The 12,111-nt window shown below is 41.3% G+C and overlaps 1 protein-coding gene across 8 annotated transcripts in view; it reads left to right on the top strand.

The window, feature by feature from the left end:
- The window catches only part of MYO9A (myosin IXA), a 189,603-nt gene that overhangs the window by 89,634 nt on the left and 87,858 nt on the right, over positions 1-12,111 (top strand). The gene's annotated exons all lie outside the window — the stretch shown is intronic.

The raw sequence follows: 12,111 nt of genomic DNA, 5'->3' as shown, positions 1-12,111 counted from the left end.
TACAGTTGTGTAAGTGTTCTCCAAAGCAGAAGTGTGCATTGCTGAGTGTGTATGATAGAAGTAGTAGTCTTCATATGTTGTTCCTTAAACTGTAGCACCAATTCATCCCACAGCAGAGTGGTGACCTAAGACCTACACGACATTTTTGTTGGGGTCCTAAGTGCCTACATTAGTCATGGTTTTGTACAGGAGGAGCTGGGGATCCTCTGTAGGAGATTCCCATTATCTTTTCTTCAGACCTCTAACAACCTGGGTCCTTGGAGCAGCCACAACTCCATCAGCCACTCTCAAATTTGAGTGTAGTCTGCGCCACTGCTAACCATGGGGCTGGCACTGCGTGAAATGTTTAACTTCTCTGTTATGGTCTGTCTCAGGATTACAAAGTCAGCAAACGCGTGGTTTTTATCTAAATACGTGATTTCCAGGAATTTTGAATTATATTCTGTGGCAGGTAAACAGAAACACCTCTGTTTTCTTCTTGTATTCTCCAAAGTATATAAGCTCTATTCTGCTGCAATACTTGTTTTGGATGTTTCTGCATCTAGTGTTCTTGTATCCTCCTCCCCCAGTTTAAGAACGTTGAGCGTGGCATCACACCATGTTCAGTCCCTCGGTACCCCTTGTTGACATGTGGTTGTATCAGAATTTGCAACACCTTGAGTAATGTCTCTGAGAGCAGTCTGTTGTGTCGCAAGTAAGCAAGCACAGGATGTGTTGTCATTAGGGTCAGCTGTAGATATTTTAATTCCTTTTTTCCAGGAGAAAACCCCATCTTTTCTCCCCTTTTGAGACTGTGTGTTTACTGAGCTTTAATATTTAAGTTAAGTGTTGTCTTTGTGCAAGGCTTGAATCTCTCCTAACAAAGGGCATACAAACGCTCTTACTATGTCTTTGTGATGGACATGTAATAGATGTGGGTTTTGTACTTTTTTCCTGCATCTTAGGCACAGGCTTAAGAAATTGCTAGAAAAGTTTACAACGTAACTATAACTACCTTTCTGCTGGAGGTTACTTCCCAACAGCTTTGATGATGGAACAACGCACAGCAATCTGCCTTCAACCACCTTGCTGCAAAACTTGGCAAGTTAGATTAAACTGTTTCTTTTAATATTTTAACCTGGGCCACCAGGTTTTGTATTGAAACAGACTTACCTAGATACTCCTTCCGTTGAGATCAAAGAGGCCCTCTTGCTACCTAAAATGGCTGAGCATGAATTTCTCAGGTGCTTTCCAAAATGTTTTTTTGTGATGTCTATGCTCATGACTCTCAGGTATTCACTCACAAAGGTTTGTCACCAATATCTAGTACAAGAAACGAAAGATCAGGGTGTGATGGTTGTGGTGGCTGTGGGGAAAGACAAAGGAGCACAAGGCTCTGGTAGGAGAGGTTGATGTAATCTCCATGATTATTTTGTAAGAAGCCATGAATTGTGTTTAAGAAAATATAGGCACCACTCATGCTTTTTTTTTTCCACTGTCCTTACAACATTAATATCCTGACCACCAAATTTTACCTGACAGTGACCTCTCTCTGGTAGCAGGTTCACTACTGACTTGCTCGTGCTTGACATACTAGAGCAGAACTTGAGATGCTTTCACTGGAACCTCACCATGATAAGAGGTCTTCTCCTGGTCTTCCTCTGTCTCAGGTCATAGGAGAGGTGTCTTAGATTCAGATCCATCGGAATCAGGAAGGAAGAGTAGGATTCATTTGACATTTTGAGACTTTACAACGAGTACTGATGTCTGATAATCCCACTCATGACTAATTGGACTGTTGTGCTGTTGGGAACCAATGGGCTGGTAATTCATCTTGTGTGTTTTACAAAAGAGCATTATAGTTGGCTCAAATGGATAGAGTGATTGAGGTTTTTCAGACATGACTGTCCCACCACAACTCCTATAACTCATAGGCAGCTGCTTTTCCTGATAGAGCAATGATCTATGTAGCAGCTACTTTATGTTTCAGATGTTGAAAAGCTTGATGGTTTTTGCATAGCTTGTTGATACACTGGAAGTTTCAGAGGAGTTTGTCTGGAAAAGGCTGTACTGCAGTGGCTCTCAAAAAAGAGTTGTAAAAACCATCATTTTGGCATGTGCTTGCTTTTTTACACCATCAGGAAGAACAACTTGGATCTACCAAGTGCCTTCCAAGGGTTTGAACAATTTTATGTAGGCAACCTGCACAGTGTAGCAGTTATGAAAAGAAGAGGGAAAACTCGGAAAAAGAAGGATTTCTAAGGAATTTTATTTGGTTCTGAAACCTGTTGTCTAAACTGTGAGTGGAAATAGTAAATTATTGGGCTCTATGGGTGAAGTGGGAGTGAGTAGCATTGAGCTTCTACCTCCAAGATCACTGAAGAAATAGCTCAGGATATTGGGAAAGTTTGTTGTTGAAATTTTGTGTCTCCTCATGGAGCCATTGGCTCTGTAGATGAGACACTTCCAGACCTGGATTTCTTTGTTGTCTTCTACCTCTTTATGAATTTTGGGTGGTTAGCGAGGAGTTAGAAGTATGGGGCTTTAATTAATTTGAAAGAAACATTCTTATGTAAAAAGCCTTGAGATCTTACATTTGGGGTGGGTTCTTGAGCTTTAATGAGGTTCCTATGTGCACGTACTCCACACTGAAGAGACACATGCCATATTCTGTACAGGTGGTTGGACTTGCCCATAGCGCTTCAGGCATTGTTTCACTTTCTGTGCTCTGCACAGGGGCTGATGTTTGCTGATCCCATTCATCAGACAGTGTTGGAATGTATGTGGATGATAACTCGACATAGAAATACTTCCCATGAAATGGCTAATGCTAATGTGATCATTCTGTGATCCCAGCCTGGCTCCTCTGAGATCTGTAACCTCAGGGTCCTGCCATGACAATTGTCACCCCCCCTTAATAGTCTTGAATAGGCAGAGGAGACACAGGTGGCCTGAAGTAATCCTTTCCTTCCACGGTTTGGAGGCATCAGAGCTGAGACTGGCCTATATTATACCAAGTCAAGCCTTTTCTCTTCCATTTTCCAGAGCTGTAGTCCCACAAGCGCATGGAGAGGATGCCTTTGTTGGATTTGCAGTGATGCCGCATTCCTCTCTGTCTGCATGCTTGCTCACTGCGTTGTTATTGTACGCTGATTAGAAACACTGTCCTGTGGTTTGGGGCTGCTTTTTTTTTTTTTTTTTTTTTCCCCCTGAAACAGTGGTTTGAGCACTTGGCAACTCCTCGTTTGAAACATTCTCCTTCATGACAGTTATAAATTTATATCAGGCTGTCTTCCTGGGTTTGTTCTGTTCATCTTTGCAGTAATTTATGTAAAACTAGATATTTTATTCTGGCACATCTTGATGCTTGGGTAAAAGGTACTGCAAAATGTCCTTGCAGGGACAACCTGCTGACAGACATTCCAGCAGCCTGAAGCCTACAGTGTTGAAGGAGCCAGCTGCAATTAGCAACCATCTCATCTCTGTTTATTCGTATTGTACTTCTTATGACTTTTCTTGATGGCTTTGCACCCATGAGTTGTGTGCCATTTTTAAGTTAGGCAGAAATGTTGGCTTTGTCAACTCTGTGTTTCTTTTAATAAGTCACGATTTTTTGACTCTTGCCTGCATACAGTTGTTCTGCTGGATGACCTTGGAGGATCTAAATCAGGTTAATGGGTTAAAATACTATATTGAAGTCCCACAAGAAGGTAGGACTCTGACAAAGCAAAAGCACTGCCTCCTGTGTACTAGCAGTTTCCTGTGCCGGCATCTTCAGCTGAGTGAGTTCTTCCCAGCACATACAGATTTCTTTTTACTTTATTTCACCCAGGAGGGTACGAGATACGTGATAGCAGCACCTGCTTAAGCAGGGCCATAGCCAGGAGCAGAGAAACTGTGAACTGACCTCCCATTTCAAGGTGAGATCTGTTGTTTCTTGGTGGTCTGTATATCCTACCCTCAGGGTGTTAAAAGGATTGCAGAATGAGCATGTAGTTCTTCAAGAAGACCCCACAAGGCATAATGTACCATCAGGTTTTTCTGATCATTCAGTAAATCATGGTATATTGTTAAGAGGTTATGTCTGATCATGGTATTACCATTTGAGTACATCCCTGTGTTGCTGGAGCTATTGGTATTTCTGAAATTAAGGAGAGGCAGTCAAGGAGACACCTGGTTTTGAAGGTAAAAATCACCACTGCTTTGTAGTAGCGACCTCTCCTTGCTGTGGCACCGATGGCAAATGTGGGCTTGATTGTGGACCCCATGTGTCTGCAGCCCTGCGGGGAGAGCTGCCTGTCCACTCTCGGTCTGCATCTCCAGTGCTCGCTGAAATTTAAATAAGCAAGGACACCACATCCATAAATAATGCTTATATTTACCTCTGGCAGCTGCATCTTATCTTCAGAGCCACGCTGGCTTGTCTGCCACAGAGCTGCCTCCTGGAACCATTCATTTTTCCTTTTATAGTAGCTGGATGGTATTTTAATGCAGTGTTTGAAACGACTGCGTAGTTTGGTCGAGTGCTAAGGTTTAGAAGCTTTACACTGTAGATAAACTTAGAAAAAAGGCTGCATGGACATGAAAGGCTGCAGCTGTGTTCAGAGGTCTTGGTTCATTGTCCAAAACAGCTGCCAATGTCTTTATCAGGAGCGAGATGGTGTATTGATGGAACTAGCAGCAGTTAATGAATTTCCAGAGAAATCATGGTGTATCCGTGCAGGGTGAGGGCAGTATTTAGTAACAGCGAGCTGGCCAAGTCCACTTTGTTTAGCAAATAAAATGCAGTGGTAAGGACACATCAAAAAGAGATTTGACTATAGGAGCAAGAGAGCCATCAGTGGTGTCTGGGATGATTAGAGTATTTTGATCCAGGTCTGTCTTGAACGTTGGGCATCTCTCTCCAGCCACAGTATTCTTCCTAATAAGGTAGAATATAGCAGGCGCATAGATGAAATAGGGAAAAATTGGATTTTAGTGGTAGCAGAATAATAACACGTGCTGAGGGTTGCTGTTGTCCTTCCCCAAGTGCCCCTCAACTCCAGACTCTGGGCATTTTTTTCATATATTATTATGTGCATTTTTGCAGTCTCCTTACTGAGGTAGGAAAGTTTCATCAGCCACAATTCAGGTGATTTAAAAGAAAAAAACAAAACAGACTCACTAAATATTAAGCGGCTTGACTGATGTTTGGAAGGAAACACTCTGACGATGCAGGAGCAGAACACTTTAATCAAATCTTTGTGGAGAACTTGGGGGTTGTTAAAAATCTTTCTCTTGATCCTGCTTGTAATCTGAGCATCATCTTAAACTTAATCTGTGCAAGGAACTGCCCTTCTGGGCGATGTCTGTCTTCCTGCTTCTGTCTGAATAATTCAGAGAATTCATGATTTTTCCATTTCAGCTTACTGCAAGGCTCCAAGGCCAGTAGTTTATGCCTTGACTAATACAGTAATATACCTCTCTCAAATCTGTTCAACATGTTGACTGGTGGTTCTCGCTCCCCCTTTCCATCACGCTGGAGACAAGCCTTGTGTATGAGCTCCTCAACCATCCCCACCTTGTTTCCATCCTATTTGTTCTGCTTATCAGGCTGGTGTGTGTCACCTGCTTCTCTGTTTTTCACCAGTCTCTGCATTTTTTCCGTGTTCTTCATAAGATGAGGAAAAACTCATTCTCAAAGTAAAGACATCTGTTAGTGAATCCTCTTTTATGGCCCTCCAGAAAACAGATTTTTTCCATGATGCTTTCAATTCATTTAGTTCTGTTGGTATTTCTTAGGCAAATTACTTTGCAAAAAGACTTTGTTTTAACAAATCTTTATAATTTTCAGCCATTTGTGACTAAGGATGTTTTATCCCTAAGGGTTAGTTAATGAACTAATTCACACTTTTGGAAGAAGTCTGTTGTGAAATTGCCCAACAGAAAGGAAATAAAAGATGTGAGACCACTTCTTGGGCAACAAGTGACCTGATTCTTCTCTTCCTTTAATTTTGGAAAGCTGTTAGGAGCTGGTTGTTTGATGTGATGAGTGTCACCATAAATATGTCTTGTATTTAACTTAATGTGTATTCATAATTGTAAGTGGAAAATGGCTATCTTAAAAACCAGAGGAACTGAAAGGGACGGAGTTGTATGTTCAGGGAAGTCCCTGCAAGCAGATGTGGAGCACAAAAAAAAAAAAGGTATGTTCTATACTGTGATAGCAAGACCTGGGATGCAAGCATATTTAAGTCCCTCTGCACTGCCCTAAGCGTCCTTAGTTCTTGGGGTCTGCTAAAACTCTATGTAATGCCAAGATATTTTGAAAATTTCTATTTGCAAGCTTTTATAGGATATAATGTGCCATCATATCTTTGCTTAAATGGCTATATGCTATTTAACAAATGAGTGTTACATGCAGGTAGTTCTGTGGCCATGGGAGGACACCATCGAACTGTTCTGTGACAGTGTGCAGAACACCCAAATTGCAACTGAATCTGTGAAATGCTTTTTATTCTGCACAAATACGTGCAGCTATAGGTCCATGTGAAGTCAGCTAATGATTAGTTAGAAAAGCACTTATGCAATTCAGGTCAGATTTGCTAACCAAAATATTCAGTCTCCTAAAAATCTGCTACGTGCAGAAAATAGCAGAGGGTAGTAAGCATTGAACCGTGATTTTAGTGTGACTGCCTTTGCCAAGGGCTGCGCAGCCTTGCTCCATTCTTTCATTGTCTCAGATGTTCGTCATCCTTGAGTCTGTGCTGACTCAATTAGCTAACATAGAGAAGGTCCTTGGAGTGGAAGGAGAGTTGGGTTTGTGCCCTTTTTCTAAGTTCAGTAGAAGTCTAGTAAACACCAGCATTGTGCTGGGTGGAGAAAGGGGGAGAGGAGGGAACCTTTGCTCAGGAGCAGTGGAGGAGGCATATCTTTCCCTTCTGGTGGCCTGAAGCCATTAAATATTTTTTTTCATGTCATAAAGTGTCACTTCACCCTGACCTTCTTTGCCTGGGATGAATTTCTTGCTGATGAATACAAGACACTTGGCATGTTCATGAATATCCATCACAAGATGGTTATTTTGGACGATAAACTGCACTGTGTTAGTGGCTTAAGCTTTGGGAGAACATTTGATTTTCAGCATGGTAATGGTTAATTGGCAGAGACGCAAGATAGAGAACCCTTGCGGAGTAGACCTTAATAAGGGGAAAAAAGTATTTCATTACAGCAAAGTGCTGAGCGATGTTTCATTAGCTTATGTACTAGCAGTGGTACTGTCTAATGCCTTTTTCAGACCATTATAAAGAGAAAAGGAATGGAGTTCCAGAGCCAAATGGCATAACATTACCTAAGATGTTAAAAAAAAAAAAAAAAAAAGGCAAAAAACAACCAAAGGAAAAGATCATAGTTGCAACTAGTCATAAGCATTTAACAGACTGAAAATATTAGAGGAGAAAATGTGGGAAGGAGACAAAATAATTAATAGTGTGAAGAAAGTGGAATGAAAATTCTCAGTCCTGAAGAATGAGGACAGGGACACTTACTGGAATAGAAAGCAAAACTGCTGGAAGCACCTACCCCATCAAACCCCATTAGTTTAGGAGACTCATTGTCACCACAGGTTATGAGCATCAGGAGCTTAGCAGGATTCCTTTGAAGACCTGGTATGTTGATGAGTGTATGCAGAATTAACAGAAAAATATTAATAGAATAAACCTGAAACCCCACAAAGCTTTTAAGAGCAAAGCAAGCGCCTCTGCTTTAGGACGTGAGGGCAACCTGTCAGTGTAGAACTTTAAAAACCCCTTTTTTGTGGGATTAGGTTTCTCATTTTTCCGTTCAAAATGCAAGGAACAGCTGTGCTTGGTAACAGAATATGGATTAGATGAGACTAGTGGTTTTACTGAACTAATGTCCTGCATGTATTTCTTCATGGGATGCACCATCCTTCCTTTATTAGGAAGACCGAGTCCATTGACATTGGGTCTTTTTTTAACCTGTTTTCATGATGTTTTCACATTATAATATGATTATATGCCCTAACGTTCCCACAAAGCGGTGCATGGGAGATGATGCTGAGATCTGGCTGAACGGAGCTCGTCTCTGTGAGGATCTCCCAGACCTGCACAACTTCATCATGGACAATATGTATCCGGTGCTTATGTGCAGATTATGTTACGGTCAATCTTCTGCTCTGTGCCACCACAGAAATTCTTGTGTGTTAGCCGTGTTCATACTATTTACTTGGCACTAATGTGTGGGAAAAAAAGGAAGACATTCAGATTTCAAGATTTCTGAGCAAAGTCCAAAATAAGGACTTTCAAGAAGGGAAATGCTGATTTTCCATTGACTGCTCTGCCCGTAACCAAGCTCCCCACTCCAGCTTCCCTTTCTGTCATCAAATCTATTCTCGACTCTTTAAAGACTTGTTTTGATTACATCTTATTACTGAAAAGAAGCTTTAATTTCACAGAGTCCCTTTTGTCACTTAACAGTTGCTTGGAATATGGGATTTTTCTGTATAATCCCAATCTGAATAAATTTAGATTGATTTCTTCTCAGCCTAAGGCTGTTTATCAATGCTTGATGGAGGAGGAGGTGTAGAAGCTCTGTGGCTGGACGGGGCTTTGCCTCTACAGCTGTAGCACCTGAGGTGTGACAAGAAATAATTTCTCTTTGAGGAAGCTTGCCAAAAAAAAAAAAAAAAAAAAAAAAAAGCCTGCAGTGAAGATGATTATACACTGGCAGAACAAGTTTTTCTGCGATAGTGTCTTCTGCTTGGGAAGGGCCAACAGAAAGGCAGGGTTTGGATTCAAAGAGCTCAAGTACTAATTTTGGCGATGCATTGGACTTCACAGTAGGAATGCTGGTACATTCTCCCTGTAAAGTTGTGAGCAAATTTCCCTAAATGTAGCCTACAGGTTCCTTCTCAGGTCAGGTCACACATCCATTTCTTGTGCTACTAAGTAACCTATTAATTTGTTTATGTACCAGTTTCACTGTGAAAACACAGACTGAATGGGATCTCAGTTCGTGCTTTTGGTAGAACAGACTGGATGAACACAGGTGGAGGAAAACACTTCTTTGTCTGAAAAAAGTGCTTGAAACCTTTGCCATCAGCAGATCCTACAAATTCAACTGCCTGTTGATTCTGTTCTTCTGCAGCTCTTTATGGTGGGCTCAGGATTGCTCTGGTGAGCACCTCCCAGTAGGGGTGCTCTATGAGTGTCTTCCCTCATGCTTTCTTCCACGGGGAGAAGAAGTGAGAACCCCAGACTCATTTTCTGGAAGAGTTTTATTTCCTGAAGAGAGGGTGGGGGTTTTTCTTTCTTTTCTCTTTTGATTTGTTACAGATGACATTTTCTAACCATGCTATCCAAATCAGAAAGCTGAAGGCTTTGACTGAAGTCTTTTGAGGAAGATGAAGCTTGTAACCGCATGACTCCACGGTTGAGACTTTGAGAAAATCGCTAGCAAGGTTTTTGTTGGTTTAGTGTAGTTTTGACTGTAACCTGGGTGCTTTTTTCTGAAAAACACAACCACACTGTATTGCAGATAGTCAGCTACAATATGACAATATTGTAGACGGGGACTTGCAAAACATCTCAAAAAAATAAATGGCAGGCAGGCTTTAGCCTGTGATGGGGATGATGGGTGTCCCATCTGTCCTCTTCCAAGTCCTGCCTGCTGCCACCAGCTGAGAACAATAGGTGGGTCCTCGACACCCACAGAAGATGTTCTTGTTTCAGATTTTCCACTTCGTTTTCCTCATTTACAGCTGTCTAACGACAGGAGAATGAGTAAGGAGGGGGCAGATTGCAGGAGCATGCTGACGCTTCCCGTGTTATTCCTCAGAAGTCGAGTTAGCACAGGAATGGCATGAGCCGTTTCATTGGGAACGCATGCGAGATAGGGAGCAGTGTAAGGATGAACACATTAACCCCTGATGAAAAAAGTGCAATATTAAAAATGTTATGAATGATTTTTTTTTAATAATTAGTGATTAATGTTTTCTTATTTCCCAGAGCAGCAGGTAAGCTATTAGCTCTGAAGGACTTTCTTTTCAACCTGATGACATATTGACACAGGAAGATTGTCTCAGTGGACAAACCCATTGATTTGACTTCTCTTGTTGTTGGGATTTTTTGGGGAAGGGTGTTGGCATGGTTTGGGAGACCCGCTAAAACTACCTGTGAGTAATACAGCCTGGCAGGTTGGAGATGGACCTTTGTCCAAGGAAGGTGACTGTGAAGGTACTGGGAAATTAGTCCAAGGAAGGTGGCCATGGAAGGTACTGAGTGACTGGTGCTAGAGAAGGGAGAGCCCAAGAAGAATTAAAAAAAAAAAGGTGTTTGATATGTAAAGTTGAAAACTAGTACCAAAAAAATCTCTCTAAATCTGAGAACTTTATAACTGATATAGTGAAAAAATTCTGCAATGCCTTCTTGTTTCAGTTTGTATTGCAGAATGATTTTGGTATTGTATTGTAATGACATTCCAGTCTATTTTTTCCTCATTGTAAAATCCACCCATAGGTTCTGGAAAACATCATTGACACTTGCATCTCTTGGATAAAATCCATTGGCAGGACACTCCCGGCTCCGGGGTGATAGTGGAAGGTTTCTGCCAGGATGTGGCAGCCAGCTGGGAAGGCAGCAGCTGTGGTAGCGCAAGGCTTAGGGAATTGGTTGGGTTTTGTTAGGTTTTTTTAAAGTATGTAGTTTGCAGGTACATTTATAGAAGTGAAACATAAAAATGAGCCTTTGCAGGGCAGTTTATAGCATTTTTAAATGAACGTTTCCTTTTTTTTTTGTAATTAGACTCATCTTGCATCTTTCACTCCTCTTCTTCCAGTGATGCTTTTACAGATATTATTTCTTCTCCTTAATCAAACATAAAAATCATTAAAAAAACCCTATTGCAGGCTGAAGTCAGCATGATGTATTAATGATTTGAGTTCTCTTAGGAAAAGCAAACACGAGAATGACAGGATTTTAATATGATGCTAAGATAAAATACGAGTATGGAAAATTACATCATACTTATCCAGCCCGAGTATGATATAATACTCCTTGATGCCAAGATAGGGATTAAACTAGAGTCTGATATCCTGCAAGAATACTTTCCCCTGGGTGTTAAGCCTCTGTTTAAAAAAAAAAAAAAAAAGCTAAGCCTGCCTGTCTCAGCCTATGTCCCGTGACCCAAAGGGGAACCACAAAAGCTGCTTAATCTATCTCCCGCCGCAGGACATGGCTGTGAATGTAAACCAGACGCACGATGTATTCGGTCATAAATAGAAAGCGAGCAGAACAGCAGGAAACCATAATTCTCCATGTGCACACACGTGTGACTTGGGACCCGCTGAACAGGCTGAACCTGATGTGAGATAAGAGTGAGACACCAAAACCTGCGTTTGGACAAAAAGATTTAGACCTTGCCTAATTCTAGCAACCTATAGTTTTTCGTCTATTTTTTCCAAATCCAGAAATGTTCTCCCAACTTTGTGGTGAGCTGTAGAGAGGATGCGATGTGCTGGCAGGTTTTGTATGCGGTGCTACTATACTTCATCACCATCCTCCTGGTTTTCTGCTCCTTCCCTAATTTAGCTCTGCTTCACAGCTACGTGTCTCTCTCTTCCTTAGACGTTACTCCATCTCGGAACAGGAGTGACAGACCCAACAAGCCATCCCTTGGCAGTTGTTCTGTCCATGCAACTACAAACCCAAGCTGAAACCACCTTACACAGGTTTTTTTTTCCAGCCCTCATTGAACAGTAACAGTGTCAGAGATAAAAATTGGATTTAAATAGTATTTTAGTACATGCGGTAGCTACTTCTCTGGCACTAGCGTTCTTATTAATAGCTGGCACCCCTAAGCCCTATTCAAATAAAAGTGTATTTTAAGGCTGTTTTATTTCATCATGTAATTCATGATTGCTGCAGAGATCATCACCACCAAGATGCTTATGTGTGCTGTTTTCAGTTGACTGCATGTCCAAGACTTAGTGAGAATGGAGGATTGGCTTCTGTTCCTGTTCATTAGACCCCTTTATGAGATACAAATCAAGTGTATTAGGAGAACTTGAATTGCTCTTGGTTTTGCTTGTTCTAATCTCAGATAAATCCTATCCCTAGTAGTAGTATAGCTCTT

The sequence above is a fragment of the Accipiter gentilis genome, chromosome 10, assembly GCF_929443795.1.
Source record: "Accipiter gentilis chromosome 10, bAccGen1.1, whole genome shotgun sequence".
Classification (NCBI taxonomy): Eukaryota; Metazoa; Chordata; class Aves; order Accipitriformes; family Accipitridae; genus Astur; species Astur gentilis.
Note: the sequence above shows the minus strand (reverse complement) of the source record. Positions and strands in the feature narration are given on the sequence as shown.